This window comes from Ambystoma mexicanum, chromosome 1q, assembly GCF_040938575.1.
Source record: "Ambystoma mexicanum isolate Mex_15411 chromosome 1q, UKY_AmexF1_1, whole genome shotgun sequence".
In the NCBI taxonomy this organism is placed as follows: domain Eukaryota; kingdom Metazoa; phylum Chordata; class Amphibia; order Caudata; family Ambystomatidae; genus Ambystoma; species Ambystoma mexicanum.
Window position 1 is genome coordinate 1,138,034,379 of NC_090922.1, and position 19,536 is coordinate 1,138,053,914.

The window sequence follows — 19,536 nt, forward strand, 5'->3', positions numbered from 1 at the left end:
CACTTTTAAATATTTTGGCATATCAGCTTCCACTTCAATGGGCTGATTTTCTGTTTCATTTTCATTTAAATTAAATATTATGCAATCCTCTTGATGGCAGCACACTGTCTCATTTGAATTATAAGGATACACAGAATGAATTTTAAATATTCCTTTGGGCTGAGAGTCCAGGTGTTCTGGCAACTCACCCTTGGCATCTACATACTTTTCAGGAATATTTCCAATCACCATGTTATTTAAATCTGCCGTATAATGTGATTTTTGTACGGCCATTCCTAATGGGGAGTTTTCCTCTAAATGAATATCCTGACAACCTTTATTATTTACCATAATTTTTACAGATCCTTCACCAATATATACCAATGGAATGTATTCATAATCCAGGCCTTGCTGTTTTATGGATTCATTCAGGCATACAAATGCATCAGAGCCTTTCATCTGCTGTCCATTTTTGCATTTCAGTGTTATTGCAAACTGATTTGTAAATGCAGGAATAATAGTATCTTTCCTCATTTGTAATTCGATTGCATAAGGAACCAATTGTGCACAATGATAAACCCTTCTTTTGTCTTCAAATTCAGGTGCCGGACCACCTAGGCGTGACCATATTTTTTGATTAAGGAAATCTAACACCATACACATTCTGTGCATGATGTCATTTCCCATGTAAAATTCATTTTGTGCTCCAATCACTATCCATACATTATGGTAAACTGTTTTCTGCCCAATGCTAATTTTAAGCATGCATCTGCCTGCAATTCGGTTTTCAAAGTCTGGACTGTCCAAGCCAGAAATATATTGGTTTTTAATCCTAAATCTCGGGATTTCTTCCCTCTCCATTATTTTTTGCAACAATTTCTCATTAATGAAACTCCTTTCATGTTCAAGCGCTAAAGTGGCTTTTATTGTTTTAAAATAGTCATTTATACCAACATGAACCCATGGTTGCTCATCTTCCATGTGTATTTCTGCCAGAGTGGTAATGTGTTTTTCTGAATCTGTTTTAGGAGCAATATTCTGTTTGCATGTTTTCTCTTTTAAATAAAAACGTAATGTGTGCTCATCTATGGCAGTCTGCCCATTTTTCCTTGGGTCCAAGTATATTTGTACAGGTAGTTTTTCATTGTCGCTCTGCATTTTGTCTTGACACATTAATATAACAGTGACACTAGGTATGCAGCTATTCTGGAGATATACCTCCACAGCATCATTTGTTTTGGCAACGGTGTGACATTCATTTATATTGCTGTTTTGTGATTTTAGTTTCTTAGGCCTCAATGGTTTTTTGGTTAAGGACCACGCACTCCATTCACCCCATCTATTAGAGGAGACAATCTTTTCAGACAATCTGTCCCCATCAGAAATGGAATTTCACAAATAGATGTGATCAATACCTCTTGTTTCATTCTGTGCTTTCCTATTTTTATGTCAACCTCAGTTACACCTATGATGGGCACCTCCTCCCCATTAAAGTTATGCACTGGGCCTTGATTTTCCTTCACTGTGATCTGACTCCGTGGGGGTCTCCCTTCATTGATACTCTTTACCAGCTCCTTGGACATAATTGTGGCCTGTGCGCCAGTGTCAATTATAGCAAAGGTGTGGCATTTTTCTTCTACAGTGATGGGTGCATAATATCTGTCCTCAACTTCCTCTAATACACATAGGAAATGTGAATTCTTACTGATTTCAGGGTTCACCTTTCACAGGTCTTTTTCAGTTTTGGCTAAACACATTGGTAAATGGAAAGACATTTTTCCCTCCTTTTTACCCATTTCTGCGCGAGAGACTTTATTCATTTCTCCATGATCAGAGGTTTTTTGGAGTGTGGCCACTGTTCGCCCATCCATCTGGGTAACATCAGAGACCACATTACAACCTTCCAACTGAACATGTGTAACAACATCATTCATCAATTTGTCATTTTTTAATTCTGTGCATTTGTGATCATTTAGTGTGATACCAGCCCTTTCAGCCTCTTCAAAAATATGTGGCTCAAAGAATTCTTCAGGTGATTGACTTGTACCCTCCTTGTGAGTATTTCCTTTTTCTGTCTTTGTTTGGTCATTGTTTTGCTTGCCCAGGGAAGGAGCTATAGCATCCCCACTTACTCCCTGTCCCTGTCCACTGGTATTCCCCATGCATGAGTCATTTTTCTTAAGTCTGTCCCTTTTTTCTTTTGGAATTCCTAATGTTTTTCATTTGTACAAATCTTTACTGTTTTATTTAGCTCTAGGTTAAACCGTACCTCTTTTTTAGAATTATTTGCACTTTCTGTCACAAGTTCATTTACTGGCACTTTCACATTTAATCCATTAGGCATCTCAGAGTCGTTATGCAAAATTATATCAGGGCAATCTGTCATTTTGGCACTGCAGTTATCATGAGTACTTAGTCACTTTTCGGAAGCCCCCCGGTCATTGCTATGGCCATCAGCCCCCTCTTTGGAAGGTTGTTTTTACGCTGTACATAGCTTTCCTATTTGCTCAGCTAACATTTTCACTTGGGCCTCAAGGCACTGGAACCTTTCCATCTCTCTAGGATCCTCTTTCTGTGGTCTAGGTCGATATTGGTTGTCTTCCCCCTGATTGGATCTATTCTGATAACTCTCAGGTGAATGATGTCGGTTGGGATGGTTTCTGAACTCTTGATTCATTTGTGGAGGGGAGCGGGTTGCACCCATCCTTTGATTATAATCCCCTGGTGGGGAATCATTGTAATGGCGTGGATTGTAGTTCACGTTTTGCCTCATGTCCTGTCTATCATATTGTGGGTACTGGCCCCTAGGTTGATTTCCATTATCAGTAAATCGATCCACATATCGGGGCCTATCCTGATTACCATATATCATGGTGTTGGGATCAAATCTGCTCTCTGTCCCCAATGACTGGTAGGGACCATCATTTCTTTGATCTTGATTTTGTCTCTGGTTATTGTTCATACCTGCCATGTCAGGCCGATATCCTACCCGGGGTCTGTCCCCTAAATACCTAGGGCTGATGTAGCTCTCTCTATTACTAGGATCATGTGATTGGAACATTGGTACAGGAAATGGCGATCTTTGTTGATTACCCCTTTGTTCAGGTGTCACATTATTTTTACCTTGGCTTTGAGCAGACTCAAGGGACATTTTGGCTGACCTGATTTCCATTACTGTGGCTGAGGGTTCTTTAGATTTAGGTCTAGTATCTTTCATTTTATCACTTTCTCTACCCTGACAATAAAGTACCTCATATAGTTTTGTGCTTTGATGTACAATCCATTCAAGGGACTTGTCACGGTCAAATTCACGGACCAATTGGGATATGATGTCTTTCTGTAGCCCATAGAAGTATGCAGTTTTAAACTCATTGGAATTTGAGTCAAAAGATACATCAAAGCGAGAAAATGCTCTTTTTCAGTCTTGTAAAAATTGGCGAGGGGATGTATTAGGTCCAGCAGTAATTGTGTAAGCGACTTTCTTTGCCTCCTGCAATTACTGAAAAGGAGAAAAATGACGCCTAATTTCTTTTTCAAACTCCAACCATGTCATATTCTGCTGTTCATTTAATCCCCTTATGATGCTGGCCGTCGGGGCATCTAAAGTTAAATGAAAATATTGTCTGTACTGTTCCTTAGGTATCTGGAGTGCTTTAAAAATGTCCTGCACCGCTTCTAAATGATCCTCAATGCAGCATTCACCTCCCTTTTTAAATGGTTTGATTAGGGCTTTAATGGATTTCATTATTTTTATGGGGCTATTTGTTGCAATGCATGGAATTGCACTATTTTGTGATTCAATCCTGTTTTCAGGAGTATGATATTGGTGGCTGCCCCCAATGGGAGTATCAAAACCCCCAAGGGCGCTGCAACCAAGTCACCGGCCCAGCCACTGGAGCACTAGCTCTTTGGGCAGAGCTAGAATTCACCTCCACTCCATTGAATGTGGTACCCTGCCGCCTCTCCTGGGACCTGGGAATGCACATTTGCTGTTCTAAGTCCTTACACTTTTTAAGGAGTCTGTTGGCTTCATCTTGCAAATAGTTGTTTTCATCATTCATTTTATTAATCGCTTCCTGCATGTCGCACATTTGCATTTGGCATTCATTGAACTCTTTATTTCTCTTGTCTCTTTCTTGAATCATTTTAATCATTTCCTGTTCTGCACTCTGGAGATCACCTTCTTTTTCACAATGTTCTTTTTGTAAAATCTGCATCTCTGAAACAACCTCATCTTTATCCTGTCTAACGTGATCCCCTAAGGCTTTTAAGTGTACCAATTCTTGCTCACTATCCTCAAATTGTTTCTTGCTTTTGGATAACTGAGTATCAAAGTCTCTGCATTTTAATTGCATGTCTTTTTGGCATACATCCAATTCTGCTCTCAACATTTCCTGATTTTTACTTGCCCCATCTAATTCAGTCTTTAACCTGTTAACTAGCTGAGTATCATTCTCTTGCATTCGCAGGGACTTGTTTAAAATAAACCATATTTTGCCGCATAGCCGTATTAAACAGTCTTTCTCTGCACTTTTATCGGCTGCATTCAATAATCTTGTAAGGCAGACCTGAATTATGCTGCCTTCTGCAAAAATATTGTCTAGTTTTTCTTTCTGCACCTCACCCTGAATGCGTTCACGCCATTCTAACGTGCTATTCGACGACCAATTTCCATGTGCAAACAACTTTGCCTCTAAATATTGCACTAGATCTGAGAATGTGGTTTCCCTTTGTGACATTCTGAAATTCGTTTTTAGTGGCACATTGCTATTATAAAATGGGTTCCCTTTAATGTGCAAATGGCAGTGTGAGACACGCTTGCCACGCCCAGTAGGTACTCTATGATCACTTTCCCGGCCAACGCACCATAAATATGTAGGGTATTTTGTGGAGATTTGGGGCCTGATGGTATTTTCTTACCGCCGAAAAATAACTTAGCAACAATCACTCCTTGTATTCAGATTGGGCCATGTACAACAATAATACAGTGGACATGCATTATTTCAGCACCCAGACATGCATATTTGGTATGCGTAGTTGGTATGCGTGGTTGGTGGTATTTTGGTGAGCATAATTCCCTTGTTTTCTTTGTGGCCCCAATATCCAGAATCCCTTATTTTTGCTTAGATTTTTCGTGTAATCACTAGAGAGACCTCAGGCTTGCATTTCTGGAACACCACATTTTCATTTTTAGTGTGCCACCATGGGCAATTTCTCTCTGTCTTATCTACGGCAGCGAGCTATCATGTGGTATTTTCACTATCTTATATACGGTAGTGAACTATGTCCCGGGCCTCCCTTTTTGTCGACTCATAGACCTCCGACAAACTACAACACACACAGTTAGTTATAACTGCTCATACTAAATTACATTGTGCACACGGCTGCAACCAAATTTGATGTTTAGCTACCTTGAAAATGACAATTGCACTGTCTAAACATCTCCCCACATCATCAGCACTGCTTTGGTAAATATAAAACACACCACCCGTCTGCTTTCAAATATTTTTGTGTATTATAATAGTTGCATTTAAACACGATCTCACTCTTTACAGAAATAAATAAAATAGCACAGTAACAGCATTGTCTGTGATACACTGAAAAGAGAGTGGCGGAGACGAGAACTCAATTTGCACATTAACATGTGATTAAAGCACAGGAATCTCCTTTCCTACACTGACTGAATATTCTCGTACACACTCAGCCCCCACACTTCTGTAATTACCTTATCTGTTCAGCCTGAGTTTTCTTCAGCTGTTCTCTTTCTGAATGTGGCTCCCTTGAAGATTAACCCCGGTGAAAACAAGCGTCTTTCGTTCTCAAACCGGGGTTATTGCCTGGAACTCTCAGCTTTTTCAGCAGAAATGCTCCAACCAGGAAAACAGGTCCTTCTCCCAGCTCTCCAAATCCCGACTGTCCTCCCCCTCTCTTCAAACTCCCCCCAGCAAAAACTCTCATCACTGCCTCTAGCATGATACTTGCTATGACGCTGCTCCAATCAGAAATTAATCATGCCACATCCTCCCTCTCTACACAATGGCTCCTTTTTACAGTAACCATTTGTAACCAACTGATTTCCTGTACCTTCCAGTCCTTGGCTTCCTGAGTTATGTGGACAGAGCAGCAGAGAAAAAGAAAAAAAAAATGAATGTGCGTTTAAAAGTTCACTTTCAGAGTAGGCCTATTTCTGCAGTGGAGACACATTTTTATTAGTGGGTTATGTTAAATGCAGTTTTATTAGTCAGGTTAGTTATTAATAATGTTAGTTATTAATTTTCAAATGTGTCTCTTGCACCATAGGCATTTCAGGTGAAAAATAGTGTGCATTTTTGAATATGCACGTGTGCTTTTAACTGTAAAAATAGATTTGCATCTTATATGTTAAAATCGTTTTTGACTGAATAGCCTGGCTTTACTTATATGTCATGTTAATCTGGTAACACATATAGCAATGCACCGCACCCATGTGGTGGTGCTGCATAAAAAAATTGCTACCTGTGCAGTAGTGCTGTACTCTGTGCTGTAACACGCCAAATATCCTTACAGCTATGAACATTTTGTACAATATAGATGTCCAAAGTTCCGGTTGCAATTTCAGCTGGTAGTTAGATAACCCATCAGGGCCAAACACCTTTGAATTGCTTGCTGATTTGATCAAGAGCCATATGTCCTCTTGATCAAATTCTAAGTTGAATTTGTGCATGGACTTGTTACCCTCTAGGCATTCACTACCCTGTGGGGCGGCATAAAGTTTTGTAAAGTGCTGTACCCATTTTTGTTCATTGACTGCATTCGCTTGGATTGCTACCTGTGAACAAACCATTGCCTGATTAATGATCGACCACATTTTTTCTGTATTTTTAGTGGCTAACATGCTCAGCATGTTAGCACCATCATTTTGATACAATTGGGCTCGGTGTTGTCTTACCCAATTTACATATTGACTTTTAGCCTTCCTGAGTTGAAGCGCCTTTTGATCCAGAGGGTTGCTAGCTATGCGCCTCACTTCGGCACGATATGCTCTTTTTCTCAATTTCAATTCTGGATCAAATGAATGTAGTTGAGGTTTAGCTGTTAACTTGACAAATGTTGATTTGGGCTGCTGGAAAAGTTGCATTGCATTACTATATTCCGTTCCCAGATGGCCCCTGCTCCCCACTTCCCTAGAGAGCAAATTTGTCAGAAATGTGTTAAAGTGCTGTAAACTCTTCTCAGACCATTTAAGGCGATTCATCCCATGATTGACCCAAAGGTGGTTTCATTGCTGTGTAGTATTCCAAATAGTGTTTTGATACTCGTTTACCCAAGTCATTGCCACAATATTGTGGTCACTTTTTTCTGAGTGCAGCACCTCAAAACCCACTACAATTGAAAATAAGTTCTCATTTACATATATGTAGTCTATTATGGAGTGATTACTCCCTCGTTTCCACGTGGCATGAGGTGGCATATCTGTTTTGAATGTCCCATTAAGCATATGTAGATTTCGATGTTTCATGAATAACTTCCATCTATGTATTTTAAGTTTATCATTTTGCGTTTTACTTTCCCAACAGTTAATATTAAGATCACCCGCCATTACTACATAGGATACTGTGGTGTCAGTTTCAATTAAATCCAAAAGCATGGACAAGTCATGATAAAATGTAGTTTCTGTTATTGCCATGCTATTCCAATATATATTTAAAATTGCATAAACAGTTTTCCCAATGATCGCCTTCACCATGAGCATATGATTGTTTGGCATTGCCCATAATTCCGATGAACTTTCGTTGAATTGATGGCAATTAGAAGTCCCGAGGATGGTCTTCCAGAGGAATGTTTAAATGCAGGGTTTAAATAGATATCGTGGTTATCCCACACCGGAATTGATGTCAACCACGTCTCTTGCTCTTTTGCAATAATATGATTTCTATAGACTCTAACTTACGATCATCATTGTTGAGTAAATGGGCAAACCCTCTTGTGTTCCAACTTGAGAGTATAGCTAAATTTTGTTGATTTGATCGGTCTAGTTAACAAGGTTTTTGGGAGCATTTACATTGACAAGTGTTAGGCATTTGTTGTCTCGGGTTTTCCTCCTTCTCTTGAGCTGCGTTTCTTCTATGGTCAATCTCTTGATTTAATTCAACGTTTTTTTTTTATAATGGTGGTTATTTCAGGCCTTAACTCAAAACCCGGGTTATATAAAGCATTTTTTGATGAACATATTACGTTTTGGACGACTCGAGCTTTCCATCTTTAGTAAATTATACACAGTCAATATCCGAGGATGTTATGTCCTCTAACTCTGTTATTTCTGAGAAGATTGCCATTACCGATCTCCTGTTTAGATCATATTGAACTCCAGGGGGCGGACGGCATGCTAGTGGCAAAGAATATGTTGCCAGACGTTTCAATCCTAGTTTGAGGTCAGGATTTGATTTCTCATTTCTTTCATTTTTCCTTTCCTCCAACTGAGGCTTGTTCAAACTTGTACGATCATGACTAGCTTCAATGGTTCTCAGGACTGTTTCAATTCTGTGTAGAACTTCAGTGGACATGTGTGAATTGCTGGCTACATAGTCATTGTTCTCTATGTTAGCTGTTTTTAGCGCTGACGCCAGTGCTAAAAGGGGGCCACAAGTCGTGAACCCTTCCCTCAAACAACCTGGTTCCGATCTTCTCTCTCTCAGCAGTTGGCATTTGCAGTTCTCTCACTATGCCTTGTTTGTTGGCTTCCGGTGCTCTATGGCTAGTCATATAAGCATCCACAGCTTTCCGTATCTCCAGTCTATGTTGGTTCATTGATTCTAAATCACAGGCTTGTGCCAATGCAATCGCTCCCACTTTATGGCCCATCGCTGTAACACTTTTATCCATTTGATCATTTGATTCAGGACAAGAATCTGAATTACCGATGTCTATGTGCTGCAGTAGATCATCTAATGGGGCATATGACATCTGACCAACTGAGACTTTCATCAGACTTTTATTCTCTTTTGCTAATGCTTGTTGTTTATATTTTTTCTTTATCGCCTGACAAGCGGAAGTTGCACTTTTTTGAGGTAGATTAATAGCCCTAAAAAACTGCTTAGTACTTGCTGTCACCCCCCTCTTTTCTTTCTTTGATTTTTTGACGGGTTTGTTTATGCCATTTTCTAAAAGAGAGCCCGCTTTACCTGCCTTAAAGATGGTGTAGTTCTTTTTAGAAGCAGCTTCCTGGTTACTGCTAGTTACTAATTCTACTGCAGACTTTTTTGTTTTGCGGAACATGGCCCGGCTCCATTATCTCAAGTATGACTTTTTCAATATATGGTGGAGATATGAGTGTCTTTTTTAGTTTGCCAGGCCCCAGGGATTTGCTGACATTAAGGGTTTGGCAAGCGACTGTTATCCCAGGTATTTTCGTTTTTTTAGTCGGAGTCCGGGATAGGAGTCTGTTGGTAAGTTGTTGTTCAAACGTTTCCTGCCAAATCGTATGTCTCCTATATAGTGGTGTGTTTAGCAAGTTTAGAATCAATGGACTCATATAATTTAACCAATGCCTGGATTGCCATATTCATGGCGTGCAATGTTACTTCAAGTAACTTTCTATTTTGTGTTTCACTAGAGGACTCAGTGGCCATTTGAAGCAAATTTTGATGTTTTCTAGGTGTTGGTTGCATGAAGGAGACACTCAAAGCAGAACTACTGTTCCCCTCTTCAGGGGAATCAAACAACACTGGGATTTGGAGAGATTATGTGAGAGAACTTTTATTGAAAAGGCAGTACCTTCAGGGTCTAAATCTGTAACTGCCACATCTGAACTCAGGCAAGTTACTATATTTTTTGATGGTAATTTATTTGTTAAGGGGATTGCTTTTAGTAGGGCACTATCTGAAATTGACATTCCTTCAGAGAGGGATATATGAACAACCCCAGGCTCAGGGACTGGGGGTATTACCCTGTCCGAGGGAGGATAGATTGACTTAGATGTTTTCAGTGTTGCGCTTGATGTTATGGTACTACCAGCAACACTCGCGCCTGTTATTCCAGTTTGCAACTGGTCTGACCCCAGGACTGTCCTAGCAATGGTCTTTTCTCTGGCCTCTTTCCAAAATATATGGATGTCTTTACAATTTCCCAAATTCAGAGAAGCCATACCTCTTTCTTTTGACTTCCACGAACGAGGGGTGGAGCATGCCATGCGTGCCACGTGTTGCTGTGGCACCGGGGTTAGTAATATTCTTTCACCTCTAACCGCCAGGGAGCCCGTTGCAGGAGGCATACCAGTTTTCAAAGTGCATGGCTGCATCTTACTTACAAGTAGGAGCGGAAGATGTCATGGGGCCTTGAACTCCGCGACCCAGCGGCAATGCGAACAAGAAATGCCACCACCTTATGCACACCTGAAACAAGACCGCAAGTAGGGGGGTGGTCTCCAGCGCCTAACAGCCGCACAACAGTCAGCGCCAATTATCCCGTCGGGCTTAATGCCGCAAGGGTGGTTCGTGGCTGAATATGAGGCCAGGTGATGTCACGTGATCAGTCTCGTGTGGTCGCTTAGCTCGGCCTCCTCCAGGAAGCAACAGGAAGCACAAGGGCACAGCAAGAGCTAGTCTTTGCTCGCAGTGCTGTGAAAGGCAGGTAAGCGTTTCCTTGTAAAAACGAAAGTTCCAAATACAGCAATGCACCCCGCTCAGCGGCTGGTGGCTGAATATGAGGCCAGGTGATGTCACGTGATCAGTCACGTGTGGTCGCTTAGCTCCGCCTCCTACGGGAAGCAACAAGGGCACATCAAGAGCTAGTCTTTGCTCGCAGTGCTGTGAAAGGCAGGTAAGCATTTCCTTGTAAAAACGAAAGTTCCAAATACAGCAATGCACAGCAAGGTAAGGAGCTACAGCATCCTGTATGGCCTGCTAGGAGGCCCGGTGGGATCCTCTGCCCCTTAGAAGTACCCTGTGTGCTGGCAGGAGCATGAAAAGAAGATGGGCAGACAAAGATATCCTGCTCCTTCCTGAGAAAGGACCAGCCTTTCTCATTGCAACCAGGTAGTTAGGTGGCAGCAGATTGATGTTGCACTGAAGGAGTAGTGACCCTGTTCTCCATGACTGAGTTTCACTCCACATTCATTGTATTTAACACAGGCGGAGTGAACCCTCGGGACTCCACCCACGGTCTTGAAGAGCTGCCACACCCAAGACTCACTCTGGGTGCTGGGGGTAGGCATTTCCACTACCTCCTCTTTGTCTTCCACTTGATCCTCCTCTACATCATTGAGCCTGTTTCCCTGCGCAGGTCCTGCAGATGGTGATTTTGGTGGGGGTGAATGAGGAGCAGAAGTGGCCATAGCAGATACCATGATGCTGTCCACTGTCCACAAAGAAGGGTATGCAAAGCATGTGCTGTAAGATACTCTCCCTGGATAGCCAGATTGAGAATGAGGAAAAGTAATGGTGGGTCCCTTTAGAGTAACCGTCCGAGGACAGTTATAGTGGCTGTGGACTACCAAGTCGCAAATAGGCCTTGAAAAGTATTAACATGTTGCCATATCAATGTAGATTGGGTCTGGGAGCTGTGCATGGGTAAGGTTTCTGCTTGAAACACCCTAGATTGGCTGTAAAAGCACTTATAACTGTCCACGGCCATAAACACTGTTCGCGAACACAGCCGTCACGTTGCACAGGTGCGGTCACATGATGATGTCCGGGGATGTCCGCAGCCCCGATGGCTGTCCCTGGACGCCTCCAGGCGGGAATCATCGGGTGCAAGTGCCGGATGTCGTAGGACATGCGTGGTGTCAGCAAACTAATTAAAAAGTGCGAAAATTGACATGTTCGGAGATCCCGCCTGTCCGGGGGGCAACTCAATTTTGAGTGACATCTCCCTTCATCACTGAAATGTGTGATATCATCTTTGATGTCCTGGGTGTTACTCTTAGAGTGCACAGAGGTGGTGCGAGTAATGTTTGCTTCGCGTATCATAACTGGCGAATTTCAAAGGTTTTCAGTCTTACTTGTAACCATAACATCCCTTTAACAAAGATTTTTCACTGAATTTCATTGGTTTTTGTTAGTGCAACTTAACCATGACATCCCTTTACCAAAGTTTTTTCAGGTAAATACACATATATATATATTCAAATGAAAAAATGCCCTGGAACAGGGCAAATCTGGCGGGTTGCACTACCGAGAGCAGCTGGGAAATGGACAAAGGCATGACAGCAGGTCCAGGCAGCACGAAAATATCTTTATTGTAAAGGTGCAACAGGAGGGAAAACTTGTATGGCAGACAACTCGTTTTGCTGTATTCAGACTGCTTGTTCACATAGGTAGCATAGCTCTCAACCATTTGCGACGCAAAGGTGGGTGAAATCACCCGATTTTGTTTTTGGCGGGTGAGACGCCCATTGGAATGAATGGGTGTGCAGGAGGCTTCGCGGGTGAGTCAGCCCTTTACAAGTTGAGAGCTATGAGGTAGGGAGTGACACAGAGAAAGGACTCCTTAAAAATGCTTAACATACTCTATGGTACAACAACATAGAATGTCCCCATCCACATGAAAGTAGTTTTTGGTGGATTTGTGGCAGCCATGTTACAACAGTGTGAAACACCTCAATATCAAGTGTACTAACAAAGTCAAATACACTCCACAGTCATTGAGACATTGTCGAAGTACTGTGTAGTTCAAAATATTAAAGCGAGTGCAAGGACACTATTTATTTATTTATTTAAATGTATATAGCGCGCAAGCAGCCCAGGGGCATTGAGGCGCTGTTACTTGCATGAGCTTAGTTACAGGCATGGTATCAGTAATTGGCATATTACAGATAGGTACAAGCATGGTTATCATTACAGCTTATGCGGTTGGTCAATACAACTTAAGCAGTGGGTCCTATGGTTGGTATTCATGCTGCTGCGAGGGACCTTATGAGAAGAGGGTGGTTTTCATTGCTTTGCGGAAGGCGAGGAGGGAGGGCTCACTGCGGATGGTGGGAGGTAGGGCATTCCAGTGAGTGGGTGTGAGATAAGGGAAGCTGGATCCACCTGCTCTGGCTCTTTTTACTAGTGGTACAGAGAGCATGTTGGTGTAGGGTGATCTTGTTGGTCTTGTAGAGGCGACGGAGTGGATTCTTTGTGAGAGGTAGTCGGGGGCAGTGAGATGGATGCATTTGTGTGTCAGTGTGAGCGCTTTGAAAATTATTCTCTCCTTTATTGGGAGCCAGTGGGCTAGTTTTCTGGCTTCCGAGATGTGGTCCCTTTTGGCAATACCTTGGGCTGCTCGGAGAGCACTATTCTGGATGACTTGTAGCCTCTCCAAGTTTCTTTTTGAAGTTCCTAGGAAGAGTACGTTGCAATAGTCTAGCCTGGAGCAGGTGATGGCTCTGGCTATGTTTGTGCAGTTCTCTTTGGAGAGGAAAGGCCTGACTGCATTGATCAGTTTAGCATGATATGCGGCTGAGGAGGCAATGGCGTGGACTTGTCTGTCCATGGAAAGGTTAGAGTCTAGATAGACTCCAAGAGTTTTGACTGAGTCTGAAACAGGTATTTTGATGGTGTCGATGGTGAAGTGACTGAATTGGGAGTCAAGTTTTTTTAGCGTTTCGGGGGAACCTACCAGTAGGAGTTCTGTCTTGTCAGAGTTGAGGCATAGTCCATTGTCTGCCATCCAGGCTTGGATTGTGTTGTAGAGGTTGTTAAGGGTCATGGAGTCAGTGTAAACACTACAATTCCAAAAACTGAGGAGGAAAAGGTGTAACAAGCGGAAAAATGGTGGGAGGAGGAAAACATAGATATAGATGAAAGCACTGCGCTGTGAATACAGCCATGCATATCGCAAATATCACGCATCTAAGGCTGCGTCATAGCTAAATACTATGAGCATAAGTATGAATGACAAAACAATGCATGAGCCAACTAGAAGCCTCCAACTTTAAATAGACATGTTGGCAATACTGACTGCTACTGGCCTCTAAAGAATAAAAAATAAATTATTTAAATAGGAGAAGCCTAGCCAGAAAAACAGCAAACATGTGAATATCCCGTCTGTGCACAAAAAAAAAATATATTACATGGCCACGGTAGCGGCCATGTAGTTATGGTTAAGTTGGTGTTTCCATAGGAAGAGCACTTTTTGGGCGGCTTATAACTTCGCTCCCCCCGGATGAATCCTCACCAAACTTTGCAAAAAAGTATATGGCCCACTCTGAATTCTTTTGCAAAGTTTGGTGAGGATTCGTCCAGGGGGGGAAAAGTTATAGGGGGGGTCCCAAAACTTTTTTTTCCCCATAGACTGAATGGGAAAAAACTTTGCGCACGGCTACAGCCCGAACCGCTGGACGGATTTACACCAAATTTGCGGCAGTAGCGGCGGCCTGGTCCCGAAAGCGTGCTTTTGCAAATTTGGTGTAAATCCGTCCAGTAGTTTTTTTAAAATGACCAAAATGTAAGGCAAAAAAATTAGTGATATCTGTGTTCGCTTCGCGGACGGACTTCCCTGTTCGCTCCGCGGACAGCACCCCGATTGGCCCATGGCCTTGCGTCATGTCCGCGGACATGTGACGTGTTCGCTGATTGGACGGCGAGGGGCGTGGAGCGCGTCAGATTTTATGTGGCGCCCGCCATCATATATTCGCCGTCGACCGCGTACAGCGCGGTGAAACGTGGATAAAAAATTGTATTTAGTGCCCTGTGTTGGTGTGTAAGAGTGTTTGGGGAGGGTGGGGGAGTATGAGATAGGTTTAATATTTTGTTTTTTTATGTGCTATGTGCTAGACGTTTTTGTTGCGTTCGATTTGTCCGCGGAGAACACGGCTGTTCTGACATTTTGTAAAAAAAATAAATGGTGGGGTGTTTAGAGGACGGATTATGTGTCATTTTTGTTCGCAAGGAAGGTAAAAATGAGCTATGAACACTCGCGGTGTACTTAATTGTTCGTAAATACACAAACTGGGGATGTCCTCAGGACGCTGTCCGTATTGTAATCTGTCTAGTTGAATGTGTTCTAAGAACACTCGCGGTGTCCTGAAATGGTTGCAATTACACAAAATGTGGGTGTTCTGAGAACATTGTTTGTATTGTTCGTTGTCAGGGTGAAAGTGTTTTAAGACCACTCCTTTTGTCCGCTAATAGTACAATTTCCTATGGGCGTCAACCGACTTTTTGTCCACTAAAGAAACGATAAATCCGGCTGGTGTGCGCCGATATTATGTGATAATCCTATAACTGGCGCTATTGACCTGGCTGACTTGCATTTGCGACACTAAATAATATCTCCCGCCCCTAAACCTGATATTATCAAAGCATTCATATTCTCCACCTCTCTCCGTGACATTACCGGGTGTGTCATGAAACGCGCCCAGTCCTCTCCAGTCCTAAGTGACTTTACACAGAGCCTGGAAGACAACACAGATTACGTCACAACACAGCGCGCCAAAATTCGGAATATGAAACAGTGATTTAAAAGCAAACAGCAAGATTGTAAATTTTTTAAAGTACATTTATTTGACATCAAATGTTTAGAGAATATTCAGCAATTTGCATTTGTCTTTGTTGTCGATCCGCAAAAGTTCATGTTGAGGCATGCGATGTTCCTTTGCGGTACAGAGGGTGTTAGATCAGCTTACAACTCAGTGGGCCACAATTCGGAATATGAAACTGTGGTTTAAAAGTAAACAGCAGGATTGTACATTTGGTAAAGTACATTTATTTCACATGAAATGTTTAGTGAATATTTAGCGATTTGCTATTGTCTCTGCTGTCGATCAGCAAAAGTTTATTTGGAGCCACGCGTTGTTCCTTTGCGGTAGATAGGCTGTTGGTTTATGATAAAAGCAGTAAATGGTTGCTCTGATAATCGGAAGGTTGCTCCAACAACGAGCCATTAGACCACCCTATTGGTTGGTATGTTGTTCGTAGCCGCTAGTACTGCGTAAGGGCATATTGGTCCTTGGCGATTGTCCCATAAAATGGTGAGGGTCATTAAGTTGCATATTTGGACCTGCACCTGGCAGTTGAAGACCCCATCCGCTGGAGTCTGTAAATCGTGACATAGGCAAAATGGGGCCACATACCTGTTTTAAAAAACATAAATTAGTCTCACCAGCCGATCTTCATTAAAAATCATCATTTTATTTATTAGGGCGTGAAACTATTTGCTATCGAAGATAGTGCAACCGAGTATGTTAGTAATAAAATAATAATATTTTCCCATTCATATAGCGCTAAGAACCGTGAGGCATCTAAGTGGTGCTTATTATTAACCACGGTGTGTGGTGCTCATTTATCGACCACGGAAGGATGCAAGGCTGAGTTTGGCCTTGCCGGGATTCGAACTTGCGTTAGCAAGCTGTGCATGGATGTCAAAGCAAGCGTTGTACTCGCTGTGCCACTTGACAGGCTACAGTGAAGTGGCACAGCGAGTAGAGCGCTTGACCGCCTATAGACCGGTTAAATTATTTATATTAACCCACCCTGTGTCGTCTGCCTTTTTCAGAGCCCTCTAAACGAAAGGGGATCAATTCGGCGGTGATAGTGCGCGGTACAAAACATTATGCCACTTTCAACGAACAAGTTCAACTTGAGCGGTCTTTAATGCTACGCTATTGTAATTATATTTGGTATAAAATAATCTAAAGGGTTACTTACAGTACAATTGCAATTTCCATTGTCTACGAGTGGTGCAGTCCCAAAGTACGACACCGGGTGTGCCAACGATCTTTCGCATAGTGATATAATATATAAAAGTGGTTTCGTTTCAGAAATGTCATACTTATCTTCTCTTACGTTTTAGCAACACTACTTCAAGAGAAGTAGTAGACAAGAGAAGTCTTTCTTCACAATCTTTGTCTGTCAAGGTCAAAACACAATACAGCAGCTGACCTTCACTGTGAACGAGCATAAATTCTTACTTTGCAACATTCTGTGTAAAGCCATCTGTAGAAGTTGGTTTTTGCACACCATGTTTGTATATTGTTTGCGTGATATTAAAAAAAGTTTGTTTAAAGGACGTTATGTTTCTAAGTACAGCCGAAAGACCCCTGAAAATTGCAAGTTATGGTAAGCTATGAAAAATAACTTGCGCCACCACCGTGCACTGCTAAGACTAACACCCAGGACATCAAAGATGACATTGCAAATGGTATTGATGAAATCACTGATGACATCACATGTGTATGTACTTTTCATGGAATTTGTGTACTAGGGATTTTTATTATAATGTTCCGAAAAAAGTGTCAAGGATATTGCAATAAATATCATACCATTATTAGTGCTTTGAACGATGCATTGATATATGTATTATGGGATTCTATCTAGTATACTGAGCTACTAATGGAGAAAGATAGCATTGTGTGCAGAGTACAAGATGAAAGTATAATATTTGTAATGTTAATATGTTGAATAATGAAATGATAATTGTCCTGAAATGTTCGAAAATTCACAAAATGGGGGTGTTCTGAGGATGTTATTCGTATTGTGTGATTGCTTAGCTGTATGCAATGAGGGAATGGCACAGAGAGTAAAGTGGACGCCGTCCGCGGGCACCGCGGCTGTTCGTGGACAGGACGTGCTACATCCGGGTTTTTCCAGGAAATCCAACATGGAAAGAAGACTGTACGGATCAGCCAAGATAGCATCCTGTGCAGAGTACAAGATGAAAGTACCCTTTAACAAAGTTTTTTTTACTGAATATATATATATATATATTCAGTAACGGGACGTTATGGTTAAGTTGCGCTACTAAAAACCTATGAAATTCAGTAAAAAAACTCTGTTAATGGAACGTTATGGTTAAGTTGCGCAACTAAAAACCTATGAAATTCAGTGAAAAAACTTTGTTAAAGGGACGTTATGGTTCCAAGTAAAACCGAAAAACCCCTGAAATTAGCCAGTTATGGTAAGCTAAGCAACCATAAATCGCGCCACCACCGTGCACTGCTAAGCCTAACACCCAGGACATCAAAGATGACATCACAAATGTCATTGATGACATCACTGATCATGGGACCTTGCCCGCAGGGAGGGTGAGGAGGGTCGTCACTACTGTGACGAGGAAGAGTAGGACTAGGAGTAATGAAGATTAACGGTAAGTAATCAGAGCATTTGAGGACACCGCAAGTGTTCTCAGAACACATTCAACTTGCCAGAGTACAATACGGACAGCGTCCTCAGGACACCCCCATTTTGTTTATGTACGAACATTTAAGGACACCGCGAGTGTTCTTAGCTCAATTTTAGCTGGCTTGCGAACAAAACGACACATACTCCGTCCTCAGAACACCCCACCATTTAGTTAATATAGAAACTCAGAACAGCCGTGTTGTCCGCAGACAAATCGAACACAACAAAAGTGTCTAGCACATAAAAAAAACGGGACATTGAACCTATCTCATACTCCCCCACCCTCCCCAAACACTCTTACACACCAACACACTCCACTAAATACAATTTTTAATCCAAGTTTCAATGCGCTGTCCGCGGTTGTCGGCGAATGGAAGATGGCGGGCGTCACAAAAAATCAGACACGCTTCACGCACCACGCCGTCCAATCAGCCAACACGTCGCATGTCCACGGACATCACGCAAGCCACTGGGCAATCAGGGCACTGTCTGCGGAGCGTACCGGAAAGTCCGTCGGCGGAGCGAACAGAGATATCATAAATTTTTTTCTTTACATTTTGGTCATTTTAAAAAAAAACTACTGGACGGATTTACACCAAATTTGCAAAAGCACGCTTTCGGGACCAATCCCCCGCTCCTGCCGCAAATCTGGTGTAAATCCGTCCAGTGGTTTGGGCTTTAGACGTGCGCAATGTTTTTTCCCATTATATCTATGGGAAAAAACAAAGGTTTTGGGACCCCCCCCCCAAAAACTTTGTCTGCCCTGGACCAAACCTCTCCAAACTTTGCAAAAAAATTCAGAGTGGGCCATATACTTGGCAAGGTTTGGTGAGGATTCCTCCAGAGGGAGCGAAGTTATAAGCCACCCAAAAAATGCTCTTCCTATGGAAACACCAACTTAACCATAACTACATGGACGCTACTGCGTCCATGTAATACATACAGTAGGTTAACTGTGCAGGGAACTGGAGTGCACCCCTCTCCTCTTTTTCATCATATACATATATATATATTTATATATATATATGATGAAAAAGATAATGAAAGTTCCCTGCACAGTTACCCTACTCAGCCACCGGTTTCTGTGCTCTTCATATCGTCAGGGAGGCAGTGTTAGCTTGCAGCTCACAGCAAGTGCAGGTGTTAACAATCAATGACGATTCTGCTGCAAGGACTTCTGGTAGCTGTAGTCATCATGTTTGCAAGGAACAAGCTCACACCCAGTCCCATAGTGGGGAAAGGGGGGGGGGAGTAGCTCACAGTGAGGCACTCCAAAGCAGCGCATGTGTCACCCCGGTGCAGCCCCTTTTAGATTTTGAAGATTCCACCCTTCAAAAATCCAGGAGATATGATGAAAAAGAGGAGAGGGTCGCACTCCAGATTCCTGCACAGTTAACCTACTCAGCCACTGGTGTTCTACCAGTTTCTGTGCTCTTCGCATCGTTAGTGAGGCAGTCTTAGCTTGCAGCTCACAGCA